Source organism: Macrotis lagotis, chromosome 1 (genome assembly GCF_037893015.1).
Source record: "Macrotis lagotis isolate mMagLag1 chromosome 1, bilby.v1.9.chrom.fasta, whole genome shotgun sequence".
Taxonomy (NCBI): domain Eukaryota; kingdom Metazoa; phylum Chordata; class Mammalia; order Peramelemorphia; family Peramelidae; genus Macrotis; species Macrotis lagotis.
In genome coordinates, this window is record NC_133658.1 from 152863595 (window position 1) to 152891305 (window position 27711).

The 27711-nt window shown below is 32.9% G+C and overlaps 1 protein-coding gene across 1 annotated transcript in view; it reads left to right on the plus strand.

Annotated features, from left to right (window-relative positions):
* LOC141517344 (XK-related protein 6-like) overlaps window positions 1–26482 on the plus strand; it is a 95069-nt gene extending 68587 nt beyond the window's left edge. The window contains exons 3-4 of the mRNA XM_074228302.1: window positions 14753–14865; window positions 17502–26482. The gene's annotated coding sequence lies outside the window, so the exon portion shown is untranslated. The remainder of the gene's footprint in view (window positions 1–14752; window positions 14866–17501) is intronic.
* Window positions 26483–27711: the final 1229 nt, after the last annotated feature.

Here is a 27711-nt window from a genome sequence, read left to right on the forward strand (position 1 = left end):
ATGCTGAGTGAAGGGAGTAGAACCAAGAGGACAGATGTACACATTAACAACAACACTGTGTGATGAACAACCTGGATGGAAGCAGTTCCTCTTAACAATTCAGAGAGCTAGGACAATTGCATTAGACTGGCTATGGACAATGTTATCTCCAACGAGAGGAAGAAAAAAACGAAACAAAACACACACACACACACACACACACACACAACCCTTCAGAATCTGATGAACACTTTATAAAAATTATCTCTTATGTATATCCCTTAATCCTAATTCCTCATGCCAAAAATAACTAAAATGTAAACATGTTTATCAAATAATGCATGAACAAAGCTATCGATAGCAAAAGCTATCGAGAGACACATTTCTGTACTATTTGCAATTTTACTAAAATAATTTTTTTTCTTTGCAGATTTGCAAAGTAAAATTTTTGGTATTGTTTCTTTTGAAAGTCTTAAACCAGCATAAATTAATATGATTTTTAAAATTTCAAAATAAAATTAGTTATCTCTAAATGCAAATTTCCAATACCTATCCATCAATTAACTAAAGCATTAAGTTCATGTATGTCCTTGTGGAATTAGTATTATATTTTCTAGCTGCATGATATAGTATTTAGGGTCAGGCATTTGAGGAATTAAATAAGATAATCTTTTAGTAAAGTTTTTTAAATGGAAAGTTATTTATATCCTATCTATCCTATTATCTTTCTTCATGTAATTGATTTTTTTTTAACAAGACAATAGGGTTAAGTGACAGCTAAGTAATTTTATTAAGTGTTTGAGGCCAGATTTGAGGTTCGTTCCTCCTGACTCTAAGTCTGGTGCTCTATCCATTGTACCACCTAAGTGCCCCATGTAATTTTCTTGTGAACATTTCACATTTTTCTCCCGGAATTGATCTTTTAATTTGCTAAAATAGACTTTAAGAATCTAGTGCTAATCTTGTTTTAATGCTACTTGAACATGTTCCAATCATTTTAGTTAATATTCCCATTGAAGAAATATTTGGTATGGGGGGATGGGTGTGTGTGTGTGTGTGTGTGTGTGTGTGTGTGTGTGAGTGAGAGAGAGAGAGAGAGAGAGAGAGAGAGAGAGAGAGAGAGAGAGAGAGAGAGAGAGAGTGTGAGAGTGAGTCAGGAAGACCTTGAATTAAGATCATTGCTAGTTGTGTGAATTTGAGCAATTCACCTTATCTCTCTAAGTTTCGGGTTGCCTGCACATCTGGGAGGTTCAAGTAATAATAGCAACTGCCTTGCAGAGTTTAGGAGAGCAAATATTCTATGTGAAAGTAGCTTTGCATAACTTGACTAGGGTATAAATACTAGCTATTATATTCTTCCTAAAATATGATACCAGGAAAACACAACACTTCAGCTGTCTTGACATAGGCAAAATGTATTAGAATTTTGCCTGCCTTGTTTTGGAAATTCTGTTAGTGAAATTTAAGATTATTATTTGCCATATTGAGCTTGTGTCCCCAAAACTCCCAGATCATTTTTTATTCAAAGTTTTATCTTACTATGTTTCCCCACCCTTTACTCATACAATTATTTATATCCACAATATATTTCTCATATTTACAAATTTGATAAGCATCATTTGTATGTTTCCTACTATTTGTTTATAAAAATATTGAACAGGAGGTTAAGGAGATATACCTGGGAAATTGAGCCCTTGAGGGTTGACATTCATCTATTAATGGCTATTTTGGGGTTTTAACCACTTTTGAATCCTTTTGTTATCAGTTAATTAGGCTCTGGGATAAATAACCTGAAAAGATTTTGAAAAAGGGCAAAAACATTGATTGTATAAAAATGTTTATAGCAGCTCTGTTTGTGGTAGCAAAGACTTGGAAATTGAGGGGATGTCCATCAATTGGGGAATGGCTGAACAAATTGTGGTATATGTATATTGAACACTCTTGTTCTATTAGAAACTAAGAAGGATAGGATTTCAGAGAAGCTTGGAAAAACTTGCATGAATTGATGCTGAGTGAGATGAATGGAACCAGAAGAACATTATACATCCTAAAAGCAATATGGGCTGCTGATCAACTTTAATGGCCTTGCTTATTCAACATCATTGCATGCAATAATCAGGGACAATTTTAGGGTATCTGCAATGGAGAATACCATCTGTATCCAGAGAAAGAATTGTTGAGTTTTTTTTTAAAAAAAGACCAAAGATGATTACTTTCAATTTTAAAAAACAGTTGACTTATGTACTATATAATTTTGCTATCTCTAATATTTTATTTCTTTCTCAAGGATATATTTTTTCTCTCAACACATTCAATTTTGATCAATTCATAGAATGAAAACAATGTAAAGATTATCCTTCTGTGGGGGGAAGGGGGAGGGGAGTGAGGATGGAGAAAATTGTAAAATTCAAAATCTTACAAAAATGATAGGTAGAAACTTCTATTGGATATAATCAGAAAACAAATAAAATATTTATATAATAAAAAATTAGGGGCAGCTAGGTGGTGCGGTGGATTGAGCACTGGCCCTGGAGTCACGAGTACCTGAGTTCAAATTTGACCTCAGACACTTAATAATTACCTTAGCTGTATGACATTGGGCAAGCTACTTAACCCCATTGCCTTGCAAAAACCTAAAAAAAAATAGACTCTTTTACCAATAAAGATGAAAGCAAATGTCCAATAATTTGCTTTGTGAATGATTGTTGGAATGTTTTGAATTCCTGATTGACTTCTCTTTACTACTCAGCATGCATAAAGGTTTCTTTACTAAATTGCTACTTGGTAGATATCTCTATATCTATAACTCTATTCATAGATATGTATCAGGGAAGCTACATTCATTTTTAGTATTTGCCTAAGAGAAACATCCACAAGAAGATAAGCCTGCAGCATATCAAAGAAAACTTTGTGTATTCAAAATCAAATAAAAATTTTGTTTGTTTTGTCTTCTCAGCAACTGGTTGGAGGAGTTAAAAATAGACTTGCATTGCCTTAAGGTCCTGCTTTAACAATGTAATGTGGATTTTGAACCTCCATTCAAAGCTTGAAGTCAGCCAATTGCCAACTGTGTGACATTGATCATGCCTTAAAATGCCACCTGCAAATGAAGAAGTTGGTTTAGATGATATTCTGTAGCCCCTTCTAGCTGTTATTTTACTTTGAACAACAGTAGTATATTCTATAGCTTTAAAAATATTTTTGGCAGGAAAAAGCATGTTTTAGTAATTCTTGTAGCAGCTCCTAAGAACCATCTTCAAATAGTTCTCTCTTTCAATCTGATGCACAATTTCTGGATTATCTTTCTAATGTATAGATTTGATGTTGACACTCTGACGTTATAAACCTCAAGTGATGCTTTGCCTGCCAGATTCAAAATTCACACTGTAGTTCTGTTGTTTAAGACCTTGTTGTCTGATTTCAGTAACATATAAACTATTACATTTGAATATTCAATCAGTTTGTAACCTGCTGGATCTGTATGTGTTAGTGAACTGTTTCTGTTTTAATTTGAAATCACTGCTTTAGATCAAATTCTTCATTTTTATAGATGACTTCAAATCCAGCACTACTCTACTCTATCATAATGCTTGTCTACACATTTTGTACTTAAGTCAAGAGATATAGTGGTTGATATCTGTGTAGCTTTTTAAGTCTCATTATATTTTTTATTATTATCCCATTTAATCCTTATGATAAACCTGTAATATAAATGTTAGATATGAAATTGTGTGATCACAAAGCTAACTAGCCAATTGGATTAACAAATAGGTATTAATGTGCTAGAGTATGCTATTAAATCTGGTAGTTACTCTACCAGACAGATGTACCATATTTCCCCATATATAATTATGATATTGCTTAATTATGATATATATCGATCTAATTATGATATTATATATATATATATATATATACACTTTAATTTTGGGGTCTGAAATTAGAAAAATATATATGTATAAAATTATTGAACTCGAATTTTATTCATCATAAAATTCTTACAGCTCCTCATCGCTGTCAAAACTCCCTTCCTTTAGCTTGTCCTCATCTGTGTTTGTTGGTAGATCACTGTCTTAAGAGAGGCTCTGTCTGTTCCCCTGCCTCTGCTCTGACCTGTGGTTGACCATGAGCACTCCCTGGGCAAGTCTGGTGCCTGGGCACATGCTTATAGTCCATTCCATTTCATGAACCTGAAGCACCAATCGTGTCCTCCTTTGAAGTTAGTCACTTCTTTTCCATCAGCAATTCTTCTGGCCTCCTGCTGAACCATCTCTGTGGACACAGGAATTCCAGTGGCCCTTTGCTCTTCACTTCTCTCTCTAAATCAGATCATTTTGCTTACTTGCCTCTCATGGCATTCTTCTGCCAGAGTTTTCAGGAGGGTTTCTTCTTCCCATAGCCATCTCAGATTGATTTCTCCATTGGAGGAGGACCAAACTGACCTTCAGCAGCACAATTTCCATTTTCTTTTGCAAACTGGATTACTTTGAAATTGAATTTAGCACTGGACAAACATCTTTTCTGAGCCATTTTTGGGCAGAATGTGGCAAAATATAACCTAATATATCAGCAACAAATGAGAAACAATGAATGCAAAGACAACAGGTGTGAAAAAGCAGAAATACAAGTAAAAAAAAATCTTCAGCCTCTATATAAGATGCTCCTAGGTTTTAGACCCCCAAATTTTTTAAGAGTGTGCATCTCAAAAATGGGGAAATAATGGTGTGCATTTTAAAAATTAAAATTTTTTTCTACTAAAATAAGTTTTTTCCTTTCACTTTACCCATTAAAAAAGAAAAAAGCTTTGACAGTAAGTGTACCTAAGCACAAGCAAAACTAATTTTCTCTGCATTGACTGTACAAAAATATGGATGTCTTTGAGCAGCCTGAATCCATCACCTCAGTGTCAGAAGGAAGGTTGGACTTTGATGCAATGATCAGAGTTTTAAAATCTTTTAGAGTTGCTTATGATGTTACAGAAATTGTTTTTTTCTGGTTCTGTTCACTTCAGTTTACACAGGTCTTTTCAGGTTTTTCTAAAACCATCTCCTTTACCATATCTCACAATCCAGTCAGTAGTCCATCATATTTCTGTACCATAACTCATTTAGCCATTTCCCATTTGATAGAATCTCCTCAGTTTCAAGTTCTTTGTCTACCACAAAATAAAGCTCAGTTCTTTGCCCACCACAAAATAAAACTGTTGTAAATATTTTTATGCATAAGGGTCCTTTTTTTCTCTTTCCGTGTTCTTTTTGGTGTATAGTAGTGATAATGCTGGGTTGAAAGGATATGCATAGTTTAATAGCTTTTTAGGCATAGTTTAAAATTGCTTTTCAAAATAGGACCAGTTCACAGCTTCACCATCAGTGCATTATAATACACATTTTCTCATAGTTTTGGGGGATTGTTTTTTAGGCTTATAAATTTGTATCATTTACTTACATAGCTTGGTAACAGATTTTATTAAAGCTATGTGATGAAAGTATTTTTTTCTACTCAACATTTCTCTTTTTATATCTTCATTGGTTTTATCCATACTGACTTTAAACTGTTGTCTTTTATAGTTTATCCTCCAATTATAATAATTTCCCTCTAGCCATAGTTATAAAAGACACCTTCTTCTGTAATTTAAAAGAAGATAGTATGGCCTTTTGTATTAAGATTGGACATTTCTTTTTAACTTATTATTTAGGTATGAGTTTCAAGAACTGTGGAGATATATATAGAAATATATATTTTTATTTCGTAGTTAACTATGTATGCAATCCATACTGCAGCATAAGTCGTTCATCTAAAATCAGAAGTTTATAAATTTATGAGACAGTGAGAATGAGAACTGAGAAAAAAGAAAGGTCATTAGTAATGAGTATGAGGTTGGTTTGGCAGTGTGGCATTCTGGAGAAAGAGGATGTTGAGTAAGTCTGTAAGCAATCTTAAGTGTAAAAATAATGGAAACAACTTACCCAAAGTATCTAGGTAGTATGGTGGAATAGAGGATTGGACTTGGGAATCAGTTCCGATTTTGCCACTAATACTTACTAGCCTTATGATGTGGGCAAATTAATAAGCCTTTTTCTGCCTCACTTTCCTTATCTATAAAATAATAATAATAATATTATAATAGCCCCTATTTTTGTATTGGCAAAGAATCAAAATATACCACTTAGTAGTGGTTTTACTGGGTCAAAGAATGTGCATGCATGTGTTTTGGAGCAGGTTTACAGATTTCTTTTTTGAATGGCTGTACCACTTCTTTGCTTTACCATTTACCATTCTAATAGTATTTATTATTATTAAAACTTTATATATTATAATGCTAATTGCTGTGAAAAATTACAAGCAGAAAGATAATTCTGTCTCTCAAGAAGCTTACATTCCAGAGTAGAAAGATATATAAAATGAACTTACAAGAATAGGGTGTAAATGAAGATGCCCTGGTAGAGGTGCAATGGTGAAGAAAGTCTAGAGTGTAGCCTAGAGAGGAATGAGACTGGCTGGGTTGGGCGTTCTGGGATCAACTGTTTCAATCATTGGGAGAAGCTCAGAGAGTACTTCTATTGTATGAATTATAGAATTGGAGTGTGCTTCCAGGATGGATAGGTTTCTGGAACATGACAGAGAAGGTCACAAGTGCATTAGTGTACCTATTTTATAACAGACCCTTTTCCCCCAACAATGATCATTTTCTTTTTTCCCCCCCCCAATTTTATTGGCTTTTACAAAATGGTATGAATAAATAAGGTAGAACCTCAGAGTTTCTTTAATTTGCATTTCTCTAATTATTAGTATCAGCTTGTATTTGTTAAATGACTATGGATAGAACCTCTTAGCATCATTTGGCAGCCTCAGCAGAACAGCAGTTGAATGTTCATTTATTTTGATATGACAAAGACAGATTTTTTACATACATACACACACACACACACACACACACACACACACTCTCAAATATTCTTAAAGATACATTTCACTTTTCTTTGGATAATTTTGAAACATTTAAGCATGTTTTCAGTGCTACCAAAGTTAAGACTAAACTGAGGTGAAATTAAAAACAGATGCAGAGACTTCTCTACTGGTATGTGAATATAGTATCTAACCAGTGAAATCTTCATTATTGTGAGTATATTATATTTTAACTTATGTTTCTGATTTAGGCCCAGGAAAATTGGGAGTACAATGAATGTCATATTATTGTGTCTATAAGTCACTTTTTATGAGGAAAGAAAAATATTACCTAAACACTTGTATTGTGGAACTATAGAAAATGACAATGTAGCAGTGAGGGTTAGTGGCAGAAACTTTATCTATAAGGAAGAAAAATTCTGTGAGCAGATTTTTTTCTCTACTGATTTATTTGTCACCAGAGCCATTGTAATGCAGAGTTCTAGAGCATTTTTCATTTGGAAATCAAATCAGTAGTCTCTCTTTTGGAGACTGATATTAGTTGTTTGTTTTCTTTAATCAGTATAATAGTAAAATTTGAGCAAAAAGTAATTTTTAAAATTTTATAAATTTGTATTGGGTTGGTTTTGGGTTTTTTTTACATTCTAGAATTCCTTTATAATGTCTGTGTTAAAGGATAAAGGGTACTATATAAAGAGTTTTTTTGAGAGATAGATTATATGTTGTGAATGAACATTTATTGCAGGATGATCCCCCTTTTTTCTTTTACATTTAAGAATGGTAGGAATTTCAGCTATTATAAGAGTAAGAGAAACTATTTGAAGACACATAGGACTTTGAAATGCCCTTTAATTATGGTATGGGAGCATATATACATATACATATATATATATATATATATATATATATATATATATATATATATGTGTGTGTGTGTGTGTGTGTGTGTATGTATATATACATAATTTTTTTACACACACACACGCTACTTTATTTCATTTAATAATTGGGGCAATGTTATTTTGGTCCAAATCCAAATTTTACTTCATGAGACATTCTATTCTTTTAGTTGTTTTACCACTGATCATACAGCAAGCATTTGAGTATCTTTCTTTCACAGCTTTTATCTTACATCTGACTTTTCTTTTTTATTTGCCTCATTCCTTGTGACTTCGATTTTCTTTTAGAGAAGGGGGTGGAAGAGGAAAAAAAATGAAGGGTGGCACTTATACCTCTATACTTTTTTTTAAAAAACTAATTTCCTTTTCATCTCTCTTCATCTCTGATTATCTCATTGTAGTATTTCAGCAGTCTTTGCTTGTACAATTGACTGATTACTTGCCATGTAATTACAGTGTCTTTTGAACTTTATTAGAACTAGCTTTTGATCTTGAGGAGCTGGACCTAGAGTCAGGAAAATTGATGTTTGTGAGTTCAAATCCATCTTCAGACTCTTAGTAGCTTTGTAACCCTCAACAAGTAACTTAACCCTGTTTGCCTCAGTTCCTCATCTGTAAAATGAGCTGGAGAAGGAAAAGGCAAATCATTCCAGTACTTTTGCCAAGAAAACACCAAATAGAATCATAAAGAATTTGGCACAAGAAGGATAACATTTGGTGTTTTCATTAATTTTGATACTTAACAGTTTTTGTCCTTCCTTTGAAAGATGACTTGTTATTTGGCAGTTTCTGCTTGGTAAGTCCTAGATACATTAGGTCTTATTGTGTTTGTGTTGTTTTTGCCCTTGAGGACTTTTTGAGAAATAAAATATTGTGGATATTAGTCAAGAATCTCAATGTATGCAGTGGTACAGATGGAAGAAATACTTCAATGTTTTTTAGATGGAAGAAGAAATGGTGGTTGAAGGACTCTTGTACGTGAAGAATTAGTAAGTTACAGAACAATAGAATATATATACAGAGAATTTTTATTGCTATGATGAAAATAGGACATTTAAATGGTATTCATCAAACTAAATTTTCTTTTACTCTTGAATCTAGAATTATCACTAGTCTGAATAGGAGCTATACTTTCCTCAAACTTGGCTTGCTTGAAATTTGAGTATAGCTTATAATTGATAGTATTCTTCAATGAAAAAATGTGTGTTCAAATTATAACTATATGAAGTAAAAGGAAAATGAATGCAAAGTTGCCAAGCATCTATGATTTAATTTGCGAAGCTAGCCTTTGCATATCAATTCAGGTCACTTGACATCTCAAATGTCAGATAAAGAGTAATTTAAAGAGATGATTTTTATAGCAAAAGAGAAGAATTTAAAAATTATAGGAAAATTGTTTTGAATGTAATTTAAGTTAGGTCACCTTACTGTTACATTTCTCCCAGACTTTTTGAGCCCAACAGTTGTAAAGGTGATATTTTTTGTAACCTTTTGTAACCAAAGGGATTTGTATATGTAACAGTCACACCCCCCATTTTCCATTTGCCAACTTTAGAAGATTCCATTACTTAACTTGACCTCTAGTTCAGACTTAACTTGACCTCTAGTTCTACTAAAACTGGAAAGAGTAATCTAACCTTTGACTAACCCCTTTTTCAAGACCCTGGGGAAACCTTCAAAAAAAACCCTCTTATAATCTTATGATTATTTTATTCTTCCCAATTATCTGCTACTAAATCTATCCATTCATTGAATCTATATTTAACCTAGATTTAGGAGACTTTGTTAAGTCTGACTTAGTTAAGGCTAGCTTTTCCTAAGGAAGGGAGTTTAATCCTATAACCTAACTAAAGATAAATCCAATAATGAATACTAACTGATTTCTAGGGAATATGTGTCTGTAACTGTATCTCTGTCTATATGTCTATGTGTATGTATGTTTGAGAGAGACAGAAAAAGAATAGGGGGAGATAATGACTAGAGGAAAAGAGAGTTGATTTCAATGTTAGAAAGACCTGGGTTTCAAGTTCTACTTAAAGACACAGTGTCTATATGATTCATGACTAAGTCACTTAAACAAGTCAGTACTTTATTAAACTTTTTTTGTTTTTTTGGACCCTGGTGAAAGCTATGGATTCCTTGGGGAAAAATTGTTTTTAACTTCATAAAATGAAATATTACAAAATGAAAGCCAACTAAATTGAAATACTTTACAAAGAGTTGACATAGCCTAGGTTAAGAACATTTAGCTTCTCTTAGAAGTTCAGTGATCAAGGACAATTCTAAAAGACTTGTGATGGAAAATGCCATCCACACCTAGAGAAAAACTATAGAGTCTGAATGCAGATCAAAGCATATTACTATTTTACTTTTTGAAACTTGTGTTTTCTTTTTCTCATTTTTTGCCTTTTCTGATTCTTTTTTCACAACATGACTAATATGAAGATACATCAAACATGATTGTACATATAATCTATAGCAGATTACTTGCTGTCATGGGAAGGAAGGGAGGTAGAAAAATGTGGAACTCTATGTACAAAATATTAGTAGCTCTTTGTAGTTGCAAAAATTGGAAAGTGATGCCTATCAATTAGGGAATGGCTAGACCAATTGTTGTATATAACAGCTAGCAATAGCAACTGTGGGGAAAAAATAAAAATAAATGGTGGTGATTTTATTCCAACAAATCCCTTTTCCCCAGGAGGCTTTCTGGTTACAAAAAATATTACCTGCACAACTGTTGGGTTCAAAAAGACTGGGAAAAGTATACTAATAAGATGACCTTCAGAACAAGTTTCTATAATTTTTTTATTCTCTTCTGCTATTCTCTTCTCCTTAAATTACTCCTTATCCCAGAAAAAAACAACTTTTAGAAAGTGAATATAATATATACATTCTGATTACATGATTATTTTTCTCCACTCACCTCCACCTACCCCCAGATGTGGATGGCATTGTTCATAACAGGTCTCCCAGGATTGTCCTTGATCTCTGAACTGCTGAGAGAAGTTGCATCCATCATAGCTGATCAGTTCACAATGTTGTATTAATGTGTACAGTGTTCTCTTGGTATTCGATTCCCTTTGCTTCAGTTTCAGTGCATGTAATTCTTTCCATACTTCTCTAAAGTTTGGGTGGATTTCCAAATGTAAAGTGAGATAGTCATTTTTTTTCTGGAACACATAAAATCTAATCCTCAGTCCAGTTTTAAAAGAGAAAATGTTTATAAAAACTTATATTAAAAATATTAGCAAGAATTTTTCTGTGTTCCACTTTATGGAACTCACCCAAGAATGTCTTCATGTAAATGCAATTGAAAGCTTTTCTGGAAATTATTTTGAAACAAGCTTTCAAAAATATTCATTGGGATTTTTTAGTGAAGGTATTTATACGGCTTATGTCACTGTTGGCATAGTTTATTAAAATCAACTTACATTTTTGAGTCAAGAATATAAATGAACACATTTCCTCCATTGATACATTCTGAATTTACTCACAAGTCTTCTCATTTTGAATAGATTCTTTTTTCTCCTTCCACATGTTGGTTAATAGTAGCAGAAGGACAATGCCCTGAAATACAAAGTATTTATTTATCTGTATTGTCTAGAGTGATGTCTAAATAACCTCATGAAACCCTGTAGGACCATCAAAGCAGTCTAAGGGGTCACCTGCAGAATGAAGTTGTTAAGTAATCAAACACACATAATCCAGCCTTCAGTTTTTAGATCGCTATTAGTTGTGTGCTATATATATATTCATTTAAATACAGTGCCTTCTTCAGCATGCTTATTGACTGAATCAGACCAGTTAGAAACCATCTTTTCAGTCATATGGAGTTCAAACAGCCAGTTTTTTGTTTTTGTTTCTTAAAATCAGGCTGTTTTAGTACATGCCCATTTACTTTGGTTGGTTTTCATTATGCTTCATTTTTTGTACCAGTTTGCATTATATAATGGATTGGTTGTTTTCAGAAGTTTGAGGAGACTAAAAGCAACAATGTTAATGATCAAGACCCATAATGAAACAAACTTCCATAAATCTAATTAAATGTCTAAATTGTAAATATGAAAGAAACAAAGCAGTGGTTAACTTCAATTTGATTTCTTCTTGTATTTTCTTGCCAAATTAGTTTCATGGTTTGACAAAGTTCTAAGGCATTTATAAACTCCACTTGCTTCAGGTAGGTTTTTGAGGGGACTTTGTATTTATGGACTTAGCTATATTTAAACCATAAAATAACATATAGATGTAAGTTAATTTTCTTATTAAAATGTTGATAAAAGCATAACCATTTCTTTTTAAAATTTCTCTCCCAGGCAATGGGGTTATATGACTTGGCCAAGGTCTGACAGCTAGGTAATTATTTAAGTGTCTGAGGTCAGATTTGATCTCTGGTCCTTCTTGACTTCAAGGCTGGTGCTTTATCCACTGCGCCACCTAGCTGCCCCAAAAGCATAAATATTTTCATAGCACTTAGGAAAGAACTCCCAGAAAGTCTCTTGATTGAAAAAAAAAAACAAGATCAAATGGGTTTTCTAGTTTGTTTTGTTAAGGCATTTGTTTCCTTGCTTCAAACTGTGGTTTGCTTGAAATAACTTATTCTCCTATTATTGGTTTATATTTAAGCAATACTAATAGTGTTGGACATTCTTTCTTTTGCATTTTCTCTATTTTTCTATCATCAGTGTCTACCTCCTAACTAGCATATATTCCTGTTATTGCTGGCTTTCCTTTCCTGACTTTCCTTTACAGGACAAATGAACAATTTAGTTTAATCAACTACTGGATTCCAGAATATTTAAAGCCTAACCTTCTTATTGGAACCTAAAACCCTTCTGCCTATGTGACATGCCCCCCCCCCCCCCAGGATTTCTGATTAAAATCTGCTGCCTAGACTTAGATACCAATTTCTTGATTCAGATTCTTAATCCATATTATAGAACCATGTTATCTTCTTAACTCTTCATGTCTAGCAAATGTTGACCTCAATTAATTTTCTCGTTTTTGTCTCCCAAAGTCCAACAATTCATAGTTTTGCTTAAATGCCTACAAAACTTTTAGTTTATGAAGTATTAAGGAGAAGTTTTACTTAATCTCTCAAGGTTTAAGAAAATTCTCTAAGACTACAATTTGTTGTATTTGAAATACTAAGTTGAATTGGTAAAGAAAAGAAATGAAAAATGCAGTGCAGTTATGATGACTTAAATTGTTTTAGATTAGATTATTGCTAAAACTATGATATAAAATGAATTTTGTAAGAAAAAAGGGAAAGAAATGAACAATTTACCATAAGAATGTTGTTGGAAAAATGTTTAGAAAAATAGGAGATAGAACATATCTGTATCTTCTCTTTTATTTTATCATAACAAACTTAATTTTAAATACCTTAAGATGTCATTTTGAACTTCTTTATGTGGTCTTTTTAAAACATCTGTGGTGATTCACTCATTTCAAAGAAAATATTTTTCACTGACGGTTCTTGACTCTTCTTTGCCTGGTCATTGTTATAAGAACAGGATAATTATAATTTAATTTTGGAGTAGGATGACTTTTAGGAAGTAATACATCTCTTTAAGGGAAGCAGAGTTCATTTTCGGATTAATTTAGGATTATAAAAATGCAGACCTAAAATGCTAACAATGATTATTTCCCAGATTTGGGGATTCTCAGTGGTTTTCTTGGGGCATTTCTCAGTAGGAAAGAAGGAAGATTCTTAGGGAGCCCAGGGAGAATCTTACCCACCAGTGTGGGTAATTTGTGACTTTCAGTAAGTAGAGATAAATAAAATTATGAAACTGAAGTGAAAAGAAATATCTTGATTGAAGGATACTGCCTTCTGATAGCCGCACTTCCCCTCTACCTCAGTATACATATTTGATTTATATAACTCTCCATGCTTGCTTGGAGTACACACCTAATCAGCAGCATTCTGTGGCATTTCCTTAGACCATGTAAGTGTAGTGCTGCCATAAAAGAAAAGTTAACGACTGGACTTTCCAGAATGCAGGCCCTGCATTTGCCAATGGACTTGTTTAACCAGATTTTTTTCACTTAGAAAGTCCCTACGAGAGAAAAGAAAAACTTTTGTGACATTGCAGTCACACAATTTATTTGTAAATGATATGTCTTTTTTGTTCTACAAATCTTAAATGTTTTAATTTTGAAATCCTAGCCATCTTATTCCTCAGCCTACTCCATTCCCACTTCCCACATCAGCATATTATCATAACATAGCATTTTACAAGGAAGGGAGAATTATAGGGAAAAAGGTTCATTAAGAAAGTAAAAGAAGCAGGTACTTTTTTACTTAATGAAGAATCTTAGAACTGTAAGAGGGTAGAGGGAAACCTAAGAGATTCATATTAATTTATAGTTTGCTTGTGGCCAGAGCTTTGATTTTGTGATCATTGCAGAAACAACTCCTTTGGGGGTAAACCTAAACCTTCACTTAAGAAACTTTGAGTTCACCTTGTATTGTTAGGTGAAATCCTTGTTTGAAATTAGAAGCAGTAAATTAGGTGTGTATTTTGGAAAAGCAAGTTTTTTTTAATAATTTGATTATGCTTGCCTTAGTGTCTGTGTAATGCAAGTGTTAAGATGTCTAAGTCATTTTTTTTAAAGAGTAATCTTTGTTGTATGGAGCTGGTTAATTGCCAAAAAAAAGTATAAGTGCCTCAGAAAATTAACATGTGAAATACATCTTTTGATTTTTAAAACAGAAGTAAATTTTCACAAAGGATAAGGGGAAGAAAAATTCTGGTAAAAATGGTAATGCACAAAGGATAAGGGGAAGAAAAATATTGGTAAAAATGTTAATACTAGCTATTACTGAATGCTCTATGTGGTGATGTGCATACATTCATTCTTCTGTGATTAAAAATGATTTCTAACATTTTTCTATTTCTTAGTGTCATGCTAGAATATCATTTCACAATCATTTGTTCATTCATATGTATTTTTATTTTTAGCTTTAAGAGAAAGACATGAGGCCTAAGACTGAAATGAGGTTGTTTTGAGGTCATCTGATTTCTGACTAGAAGGTGTGAGATCTCATCGTCCTGAAACTACTTCAAACAGAATGGTAATGGAACAATAAGAGAGGCCTTCATGTTTTTCCATGTCTTTGTCCTCCTATCCCAGCTCCTTCCTGTTTTAAGATGTTTTGTTTTTATATTTTGTGAACAGAACATGTTCAATTACATGTTAATTGACATAGAAAATAAAAAGATGCTACTTTAATCAAAGAATTTTACTTTTTGTCTAAATTATCTTTCTATAATCATGAGTTTATGGATAATTATTTTAACTTAAAAACTTTTCCACGAACATTTAGAGTAAAACATTTGTGGTAAAACCTCACTAATTAGAAGTTTATACTTAGAGTAATTTCTTCCTCTTTTGAAAATGTACTTACAGATAAAATACAGTTTTTTTAACCTAAAGTTCAAAAAATAGATTCCTTTTCTATTTTAAAGGATTTGGATATTAATACTCATTTTAAATTTTTTTTTGATTTATCTCACTTTATTTAGTTAAAATTTTGAATCATTTGCAAAGGAACCTTAGGGATATCTAGTCCAGGGAAAGGGAACCTTCTGCCTATGGGCAGCATTGGTCTGGGATTGCCAAGATAACCAAAATTCATAAATCTAGTAATTTTTAGAGGTGATTTAATTAAATGATTGACCAAAATATAGCCTACGAATGATGTTATAAATGTCTAGATGACCCTTGACAGGAAAAAAAGGTTCCCTGCCCCTGATCTAATTCAACTTATTTTATAGATTTAAAAAAAAGATGAATATAGAAAGTGGACTAGAAAAATGTGGATCTCAACTTCTAAAATAGCCTTCTCTCTGCTGTATCTTTAATAATATATGATGTAATGTAAATGTACCAAAACTATGAAAAATGCAGTAGAATAATATTAGATAACACTTTTATTAGAAAAATTTAGATATCCCTTGAGTTGTTGGCTGTTTGTTCTGAAACACTTTTATAGGCAGAAAATTTTAAATAGCAGTTCCATAACATGTTAATTTTAATCCTCACAAATAGCAATATTCTGAAGGGATTTCATTGTTTCATAATTCATATTTTACACTGTAATCTCAAATTAGTGAGGTTTTATGACATTCTTTTTGTTATTTATACTTTAAAAGAAAAATATGGTAATATTTCTAAAAGCAAAATTAGTCATTATAGTTTTTGTAGATAGTTTATTAATTTATTTTCATCCTAAATTAAGTATTCTTGTTATTGAAGCAGGAATAATTGTCAGGTAACTTAATAAGAATGTAAAAACACTAAGATGCCATGCCATTCTGGATGATAAATACAAAGGTCACAGATAAATAATATTTAGGACAAATTTGAAGAAACCAAATTATTTCATAATACTGAAATTTGTATGTATAATATATTCCTCAATTTATAGACTGATAATGGTTCTTTACAAACTTGTACACAGATATTTTTAAAATGTTATTTATGTCAGAATTTAACCTCACAGTATAGAATCTTTCAGGTTTATTTTCCAGCATGTGTCAAAACAGTGCAGATTATGACACCATATACATTTCCACTATTTAATATCTTATTTAATAGCCTCAAACATTGAGTTCTGAGTTATCTTGTTCATCATATTTGTGACTTTCAGTAATGTCCATGAAAATTGGTTATGTGCATTGAAAGAATTAACCTCTGTGCTTTCCATCTAAATTGAGTAGCTCATACATAAGACTGAAAGTTTTTGGATCTTTTTCAATCTGTGATCTACATTTATATACTAACTAAAACATCCACTCTTCTCCTGACTAAAATCAATATGAAATTCATTGCACATATTTTCATGCAATTTCAGTTGTACCACAGGAAATGTTAACTTTAAGCTAATGATTTTCTTGGCAGAAACCAATTGAATAGACAAATGTCTGTTAGTCTATAAGCCTAAGTTGAAGAATTTTTAGTATACTTAAATTGAATGTGTATTCAAATTTATTTTACTAAGACATAACTACCTTATGTGATTATTTTTAAAACAGTGATTTGAATCATTATTTTCAGCCACACCAACTGTCCCTTTAACTAAACGTTACACAAGAAACTGCCTTGAAAAGAGTGATACTTTGGGTGTTATTTGTTCTATAAAGAATCTTATTTTTCTTTTTATCTCATAAAAGTTATATAATACATTACAGATTGTGAACAATTTTACTGTTTAACTACATGTTTTTTTTAAATACTATCCATTTGTGGGGACATAAACTATACACAATTGTCAGAAACTGCTTTCTAATAGTATTCTAACCATTGAAAATTAGTTGCTATGGTGTGGCTAATGGTGTGATTATAGCCAAATGGGCAAAAATTACTAGGGCAAATGATTTTTTGACCCAGTATTGATTAAATGATTATAAGGGTCATGTTTATAAGGGTAGAATTTTATTTTTATTTTATTTTTATATAATAAATAGTGAATATCCTTCCAGAAAGTCACATTTGAAAAGACAGCTTTGTGATGAGGACAAAAAGCATTGTTTAGTTTTTAATGAAGTTGTCATGTTCAAGGTTACACATATACTTACTTCATAGGGATTTTAAAATTTTTACCTTGGAAATGTTACTGTAAAAATTATGATGTTAAATGTTGCTCTCTTCTAAATAAGTCTTTTTACTTTTGACATTGTTTAATTTTTTTTCCTTTTTGTTTTTTAGGTTTGCAAATTTTTTTGGTGATGGCATGTTCAGAATCTTGGATCCTTATTTTGAATGTATTGGAAAATATTAATGACATTTAGTATTTCTGAAAATAATTTTGTATAATAAATTTTATTTGTTTATATATAGGTGAACTGCTAGCCTTAATAAAATCTAACAAAGGAAAAGATACTGCAGTTTTGTAAGTTCGTGGTGTTACTAAATCATTTCATAGAGCGACATGCATATAGAAAATGCATATTATATAATTATTTTCTAGAAATTTACCAGTCTGACCTTTGTGGTTTTTTTCTTTACTCTTCTTCAGCCTGTTTGTAATCTTTATTTTTTCTGCCTTCTTTCCTCTCCACACTTTCATTGTAGGTCACCTGAGTCAAAGATAATTGGTGAAAAAAAATCAGAAAATAAGGAAATCAGAAAATGACAATCTGAAAGGTAGCAATAGAAAACTGCTTCAGAATAGAATTTGTATTAGCATATTGAGACTAAACTGTATCCAGAAATACTTTTATGATTAAATTTCATGCAACTCTCAAATTATTTTTGAATTTACAGAAGAACAGTGTGAAAAAGGAGAAAAATTGAGTTTTTAGTTTCACTTTCTCTCCTTTAGTTCATCTTCTGGTGGATTGATAAATGAAAAAAATTAGATGACTAAGAAATGAGTAATATTGTAAGGGAAAAGGAGAATTAAAAATTAAAGGCCATCTCTGAAGATTAGATTATGACCCTGAATAAAGAATTGACTGGATTTCATTCTCTTGAGGGGACTCAAGAAATCCTTGAGAGGCCACTAAACTGGAGATTTGTGCCATTTTTAAAGTAGCTCTTGAAAATTTGGAGCAAGGTAATCTGAAATTACATAAGGGTTAATAAAATGTGATGGTTTTGAGGAAATCCTGTAAGTGATGGGCACATCATTTATTAAGCATGTTTATTTGTCTTCAGAATTCGTTTGGTCATGATGGAAACGGGGATTGATCGATCTATCTATCTATCTATTTATTTTTAGTAACTGTTCTTGTTTCCTTCACTGGAAAGGATTTTTTAAAAGGGGAAAAAACCCCAGAATAAATCCAGTCAATCAGGAAGACATTTGTGTGTGTGTGTGTGTGTGTATTTTATATATAATATAAAGTAATTGAGTATATGGTAGTTTTGTTGGGACTAGCACTTGGGGTATACCCTGGAAAGGCTTTATTTAGAAAGTTGTGCTTAATCTGTGACTTAAAGGAAGTTAGATTCCTTGAGCTGGAGGAAGAAGGATCTTCCAAGTATGGAATAACCAAAGAAAAGGCAGAGAGGTGATAGAATATTGTAACAGAGGGAAATCCAGTTTGGCTGAATTATAGCTTTATAGCTTGTGGGAGGGGTCAAAATGTAGAATGAGTCTGAAAAGATAGGCAGAAAGAAGTTAGTTGTGAAGGCTTTGAATGGCAATCTGAAGAATTTATAATTTAATGTAGATGCAATAAGAAGGAACTAGTTTATTGACTTAGGAGAGTTATATGAAGGAAAATGCAAAGAGTTAGCTTAGTACAAATTTTTCAGACTTGCCTAAATGTTCACTCTGAATCTTAAGTTTGATTCCTTAATGGGTATCCTACCTCATAACTTTTCTGGGCTACATCATCCAGTAAAAAACTTGTCAAGGGCTGCATATAGAATTTAATATTTATGATTACAATATAACCCCATTACCAGTGAGTATAATAATAAAGTGTAATAAATACTCATGAATTGACTTTGAAGGCTGCATATGGCCCATGACTTTGAGTTGAACACACCTGCAAAGATTTGGACTTGAATCTGAGGTTTCTATCTGGGGAATACCCAGTGTAAAAATGTCTTTGAGCAATTTAGCTAAGCACTTTATTTGTGACCTGTTATGGGGACAGTGAGAGGTTAAATGACTTGCCCCAGTCACTGAGCCAGTATATATTAGAAACAAAATTTGAGCCAAGACTTGACTGACTTGAAAGTCAACTTTCATCTCTTTTGCTAAGCTTCGCTTCTAATTTGCATGTAACAAATAATGCATATCTTAAAAACACCTTCCTGGTGAGTTTAGAAACTAAATCACACTTAACATTTTCTCAGAATAAATGATTTTTCAGTGTCGTAGGTGAAATTATACTAGTCTTTCTCTTATCAGTAATGCCAGGACAGAAGAGACATTTTAAGAATATATCTATATTATTACTTAAGGAATCAAGTTTAAGAAATTATGGTTTGTCATTTTTCTTTTCAGAAATAAACTAAATTCCTTAGTATGTTTTATTTTCCTAAATTGGTTTGTGGAATAATAAATCTTATTGAAACTTTAAAATTGTCACAGTTACTAGGAATGATGATATTGATGGGACTTGAAGGAATAAGGCACATTGATATATATATACCCGAAAGAATTAAGTTAAATGAGAGAAGACTGTTTCTATCAGACATTAATTGAATTTAATTAATTAATTAATTTAAAGTCCTTTGCTTTCCAAAGGATGAGAGTACAAGTACATATTTCTAGAGTCAAGAAAACCAAAAGACTAAAGGGGATGTCAGTTGAGAGTACACCTGCAACTCAGGTGTTCCATAGATATGTGGGTATAAAGGTTAACTAGATGCTGGCAGTGTGCTTCATTCTTAAATAAGGATTCGGCTCAAGGAGTATTCAGTTAGAGGCCTTTATCAGGTACACCTATACCTTAAGAGACAGGCTTAGTGTGAGTAATGTAGTGTGACTGATTTCTTGACCACTAAAGAGTAATATAATGTATACTTGTAAAAAAGTAAAATAATGCTAAAAGCATGAATCAGGGTTCCATGCATTAGTTGCTTCTTAAACACATTCGTTATATTCCATTTGTTGACATTTGCACTTGTTTCAGGCAGATTTACTTTAGTTGGAAGTTCAGGGTGATTTAAAGAAAATTAAATAGCAACTTTTATTTTCATTTTTTAGAATAATGCCCTTCTTTCTTTAAAATTTTTTTTAGGGTTTTTTTTTTTTTTGCAAGGCAAATGGGGTTAAGTGGCTTGCCCAGGGCCACACAGCTAGGTCATTATTAAGTGTCTGAGGCCGGATTTGAACTCAGGTTCTCCTAACTCCAGGGCTGGTGCTCTATCCACTGCGCCACCTAGCTGCCCCAGCACCCCTCTTTTTTACTGAATATGCAACATGTTATATCCACTGATGCTATCCTACTTTCGTGTTTTAGCTTGACCAGCTGAATATAACCAATCACTTTGCTATTTTTCATGACTTTTACTTACCTTATTGATCCTCACTGAGGAAATTTCATGGGAGGGGAAAAGTTCATGGATAGACTTTAGGGATTGGGCAACTTGGATGGGGAGAGGAGAATTGCATCTTTATTTCAATATAGTTATTTTCCTTTGTGATCTTATGCATACATTATTCTGAGAAGGAATCTGTAGGCTTCTTCACTAGACTGATTAGCAAAGGAGTCTATGATACAGGGTTTAAGAAACTGGGATCTGTTCTTTTTACAGATAAAGAAACCAAGAGCCACAACTGTTTGAACTTTTTCAAGGGAAAACTTGAGTGTACTGGCTCAAAGTCCAGTCAGTTTTCTTTTCTTCCATAATATGTTGCTCTTGATACTTATATTCCTTTTTCCCAGTAGGGACATTATAAGAATTAAAGCACTACTGGGAAGAAATGTGTCACATAAATCATCCAGGATGCTTTGTCCCCCCCCCCCCCAATCTGGTATGATCACAGAATGTCTTGAATTAGAAGGAAGTTGAAAAGTTATCTATTCCAATTTATGTTTGAGTAGGAATTCCCATTTAGAAGAAGTTTACACCTGGTTTCTATTTGGAGAGATCTCCTGAGATTGGGAGCCCACTTGTTCATCAAGTAGACCATTCCAGTTTTGGGGCAACTTTGATTGAATCAAAATTTTTCCTTATATGGAGCAAAAAAAAAATCTATCTTGAACTCCCTCCTGGAGCCAAAGCAGTTTGAGCTGCTGCTTTTCTTTCAGGCTGAACATTGTCAGTTTTTGGACTGAATCTTATATGACCTTGTAATTATATACCCTCACCATCCTGGTCTCCTGGTTATAGTCCAAGTTTTCCAGTCATTTAATAAAATGAGATTCTAGAGATGAAAGATTCTACTCCAGTTATGATCTGACGTGTGCAGAGATGGAAGGGTCCTGGATTTGGGGTCTGGTGAACTTGAGTTCAAATTCAGCTTCAGATGCCAATTGGGCAAGATACTTAACTTCTGTTTGCCACAGTTTCTTCATAGTAACGAGTGACCTCCCAAGGTGGTTTTGAGGATCAAGTGAAACAATAATTATAAAGCACTTAGCACAATCCCAAACACAAAGTAAACACTGTAAATGTTAGTTATCAGTATCAGTCAGTGATATATTAGAGTTTAAAAAAGGACCCTAGACTTTGAGGCATGGGCGAGATGAAAAGCTTGACCCAGGCAAGGACTTTGTCATCATGAGGTGAAGAAGCTTAACATGTTCAAAAGTTGCCTCATTATCTGTTCCTAATCCCAGTTTCTCTACTTTTACTTTTAGTACCACCATGCAGGGATGGCCCCCAGGCTCAAAATACCCAAACCCTCTTTGACTTCTTCCTCTTTTTCACCCTTGACATCACCTCGGTTGCCAAGTCTTGTCCATTCTACCTCCACAGTTATCTCTTGTACTAATATTGTCACTATATTGGATTAGGTCTGTCATCTGTTATCTAGAAACTGCAGTAGCCTTCACTACAAGGCATTTTTCATAGAGCTACAAAGACCTAACAAAGTGATTTTTTTTTAGTGTGAAATTAGGTGAAATCAGGAAATTCTTCCTGTAGGAACTTGACTCCCAACTTGAAATAAAAGGGAGCCAGGAATTCTAAGAGGTACATGTGAGGACTGGAGACATTCCCAGGCATGTTGCATCCAGAAAATAGACCAGTTTTGTCTGGAATATAGTGTATGTCAGAGGGAATGATACAGAATGTCTAGAAAGAGAGAGACCAGTACTAATTTATAAAGTGTAGTCTACTCTTAAGATAATAGGAATGCTTTAGACGATGTAGGTGGCTGATCAGCATGGTAGATTGCACCCAGAGCCTGAAATCAGGAAGATCTGAGTTCAGATATGGTCTCAGACACTTATTATTAGCTGTGCAACCTGTGCTGCTCTAGGGAAATAGCAGTTTGGCAGCCACATGGAAGGTGCAATAGAGAGGGAGAGACTAGCAGGGAGACAAGATAAGAAACTGTTCGCTATAATAGATCAGGCATGAGATTGTGAAGACTTGGACCAAGATTTGTAGGTCATGTAGGCATATATGGAGATAGACAGGTAAGACTGAGAGATGTTAACATCACAACTTTGCCCATGACTTACGTGAGTTCTGAAGAACTAGGAGAGATTTAGGTCCTTGTTCTGATAGATACCAACTTGATAAACCATGGCCAAGCTATAGATTCCTCATCTATAAAATGGAAATACCACTACTTAAATCTTTATAGGAATGTGAGGAAAGAATTTGATAAGCTGTATGTAACTATAAATTTAGAACTAACAAATGTCTTCCCATTTGATATTTTTGCTTCTTGAGGGCAAGGATTATCTTTTAACTCTTTGTTATCTCCAGTGCTTAATATAACTATGCCTGACATATGGTAGATACTTATTGATTGATTAAACTTAAAACTACTGTAGAAATATAGTTATTATGAGTAGTGATATTAATATTCCAGAAATGTTTTTTCTGCTTTTCATGGGAGTTGTTCAGTATTTTGTATTATGTATTAAATAGGCAGTTTCTAGGTTATTTTGGAAATCTAATCCTCATTTACTGAGCAAAGGAATTCTTAGTTACAGAAGATTGACTCAAGGTGAGTTTTTGGAATAAGACTGATCCTATGAACTTTAAAAAAATTTTGATAACTATTTTTTTTTTTTAGATTTTGCAAGGCAGTGGGGTTAAGTGGCTTGCCCAAGGCCACACAGCTAGGTAATTATTAAGTCTCTGAGGTTGGATTTGAACCCAGGTATTCCTGACTCCCAAGGCTGGTGCTCTATCCACTGCGCCACCTAGCCGGCCCTCGATAACTATTTCAATACAATTATTTTCCTTTGTTATTCTGTGCATTTAATTTTATGCATTTAAAAATATTATTCTGAGAAGGCGTTCATAGGCTATAAGAAGAGAGAAATCAGGAGATAGAAAATAGGATGTTAATCTGTAAGGAGATTTAGACATGATAATGATATGATAACTATCTTCAACTAATTGATGTTGTTATTAGGGTGATTTTATTTATTCTGCTTTGCTCCAGAAGGCAGAACCTCTGGATGAAAGTGGCAGAGAAGGAAATACAATTGAATGAAAGGAGAATTTTCTAACAAATTTGTCTAAAAAATGTAGTTGACCTTGCCAACTAGAGGGTTCCTACTCTCAAGGTTTTCAAGTGGAGGCTGGATAACCCTTTGGCAGTGATGTTGTTGTAGAGAGGATTTTGGGAAGGGCATAGCTTATCGTATTTCTTATTACATATATGCAGGCACATGTGCACACACAGACACATATACCTACCCCCTCCTCATTTTCCAGATCAATATTTCTTCTGTACATTCTGTTAAGAATCTCTCTCTCTCTCTCTCTCTCTCTCTCTCTCTCTCTCTCTCTCTCTCTCTCTCTCTCTCTCTTCCCCCACCCCCCCCTTTTGAAAAAAATTGGGACTTTTAATAACTCTACCACACTGAGAGAGAAATTTGAGATTAACCAGATATGTACAGGATGAAGCACTGGTTTCTCATTGTCACTTCTGCATTTTGGATATTTTATTTTAAAGTTAATTTTATTTTGTTAAGTTAATTTGGGCATTCATATTTTTTTTCAAAATGAACATTTTCTCATTTAAATTTATCTTAAAAGGAATTTCAGAGTATAATTTTATCAACCTCAAATATTTTAGGAATATGTCCTAATCTTATTATTAATAACTTTGAAAATCAGATATCTGTCATCAACATCATCATATCATCATCATCATTATTGCTTGCTTGTTCTTTTCCAGATTTTTGAACCTATTTTCTGGTGTGTCATTAAGACATTTTCAAGTGTGTGTGTGGGGGAAATTATTTCCTAAACATATTGTTGACATAGAATAATTCGATTTCGCTTGCTGCTCTAACTGCCCTAACTGCCATAAGACAACATCTTTTAAATTGTAATGTTGCATCTTGAGGGATTGTAAATAGTCTCCATGTTGGAATCCTATTCTTCAATGTGTACTGTTCATTAGAACTGTTTTATAAAATACAGCTCAAGCTAGAAGACCTGAAAAATCAAGATGTCTGCAAGAATCATATTTTGAATTATTGGACTAACTAGAGAGAAGAATCCAGCAGAATAACAAAATCAGAATTTTGAAGATATCTTTAAGGATCCTCAAAATATCACCCTAGTTTTGAAATATTTGAGAGACAATAGACAACTCTTTGAAGAATAAAGAAACTTTCATGAAGGTTGATTAGTGTGTGAATAGATTGTCATCAATTTAAATATGAAATTTCAACTTGAAACTATTCAGTGTCTTAAGAGTTTAAATATGATTTTCCTTTTTTTCTTTATCCAACTGATTTCATAAAGCTATAATGCAAGAACAATTCAATCCTAGTCTCCAAAGCATTCTTTTTTAAAGAATTTACTCTCATGGAGTTTTCCTTATACTTTTTACACTAATGGGAAGTTGGGGAAGGGATATGAAAATAACTTTATCAACATTTTGAAAATGTTTTTACAACATTTCTGAAGTTGGAGTGTTTTCACTTGTTATTCCTCTTATTTACAGCATTACCCCAAATGACAGACTTGTGATATAGTGCATTTGTTGTAGGTCTCAACATTTCTATCGCAGCTGAAGGTGGAAATCTAGGGGAAAAGACCTCTAAAAATCTGTAAATCTCCAACTTCTTCAGTTGATCTCCCTGGGTTCTTAAATATATCCACAATACTTTACAAAGATCTTTACTTTAAGATTTTCAGTTATCTGCCTATAAGGAATTAGGGAATAGAAGAATCTCTCATCCTCTGTCCCCTAGTCTTATGTCACTTTAAGGTTTTTATTCTACTCTTGAATGATGATCATAATACCTGACATATTTATATAGGCTTTAAAATATGAGCAATGTACTTGATATTCTTATTTGATCTTCAAAATGGTAATATGAAATACATACTTGTAATGTATTCATCTTGCAGGTGAAGAAGCTGAGACTTAGCAATATTAAGTGTCCCGTTGCCCTAATTATACCAGAAGCAGGGTTTTAAGTCAAGGACACCTGACTCTTTCACTAGCATTCTTTCTACTATATGCCCATAACATCCTTCCCATCCCTAACCCTAACCCCAACCCTCCCTTCCACCAATATTGCTGAACCTTAAGAGTATAATGGATTGTTAGTTGCCTTATTGTTATCTTCCTCCTACTTTGCTGGTCTTCATATCTCTATGTACTGTAGTCTTTTGATGTAATCAGCCTCCATTCCTCTATTAGTGGACTTGAAATAGATGGCAGGACTGAGGATAATGAACCACCAGGAGAAATCACAGTACAGTCTTTACAGCCCTCCCCCCAACATAAACATACATACAAAACAAAAAAGAATAAAATATGATGCTTTTTTTTAAAGTCTCATTTTCTCTCTATTATTTCCCCTTTTGTCTCCCCCAATTACTTGTAATTTAATGGTAGGAATACATTACCTGATGGATTGAAGTTGGTCATATATGATACTTTCTGGGAAAGGAAAGTGATGGTTTTGAATGTTCTATCTAGTTGATTATAATGTCAATAAAAGTTTGAAATAAGTATCAATTTCAGTATTTAGAGTTTTTTGTAAAACATTTTTTCAGAATTTCATTGATCCAGTTGTAAAAATTAAGCATTAATTATTACAACATATACATGTCTATTTTTGTATGTTTACAAAGATGTGAACTTATAAAAGAAATGAGAGGTTATTTCTATGAGATAAATTTCTTTAGTACATTTAAAATGATATAATTTTTAAAAATTCAGTGCATAAATTTTAGGAATTTTCATTCAGTGTAAGTTATTTTTAGTATGTAAATTATATTGTCTGACTTGTTTTTAATAAAAAGTGATCAAGAATAAGTTGAAAAATTACGACTTTATGTTGATTGTTTTCTATGGAAAAAATTATTGATTTTATAAATGCTATGCATTTTTTCATAAAACTTATAAACAGGCCCTTTTTATAGTATTCAGAAATTTAATGATCTTGAACCATATACATCTTGTATTTCTATAAAGTGAATTGATTGGGGTTCCACAAAGTGTAGGAAATTTTTTCCATCTAAATAGAATATAAAATTTTCTTTAGTAATTTAGTATTGTATAAAAAGAACCTAAACGTGTTCAAGGATGTGAGGAATTAAAGACCAATTTTTTATTAAGTACACCATGTATATCTGCAAATATGAATCATCACTTCAGAGTTGACATCTGATAAATTATCATTTCCAAAAGTTTTAGTAAAATGTTAGGCATTAACATTTATACAGATCTTTAAAAAATTAGAGTATAAAATTTATGAAGAAAATCTTGAAGCTTTTCTTTTCCTGATGCTTTTTAGTTGTTGGCGTAGTACCCCAGCTAGGTGGCACAGTGGATAGAGCTCCAGTCTTGGAGTCAGGAGGTCAGGAATTCAAATCTGTCCTCCAATATTTGACACTTAGTAGCTAGGTGACCTTGGATAAGTCACTTAACCCTGACTCCATCCTGGACTGTCTCACTTGTTTTGATTCATATCTGGACCTGTAGGAGAAAGCGAGGCTGATGGCTTTAGCATAGTACCCCCTCACTCAAATTCAATTCACAGCCATATCATGGCATCACTTCCTGATGTCTTGGTCTCCTTTGAGAACAAAGGACAACATCATCATCATCATCCTCAATCATTGCCATCACCACCACAACCACCACTACAGTGCTTAATGCCAAGCCTGGAACATAGGAAGTACTTGCTAAATGTTTACTGACTGACTTGTTAGTCTCTCAGCTGGAAAAGACAGTGTGGATGGCTTGTCTTTTCAGTCATTTTTAATTTACTTTTTTATTATTTTTTGGTAATCTCTAATTTAGGCTCCAATTCAATGAACACTTAACAAGTACTTACAAAGTGCAAAGCACTTT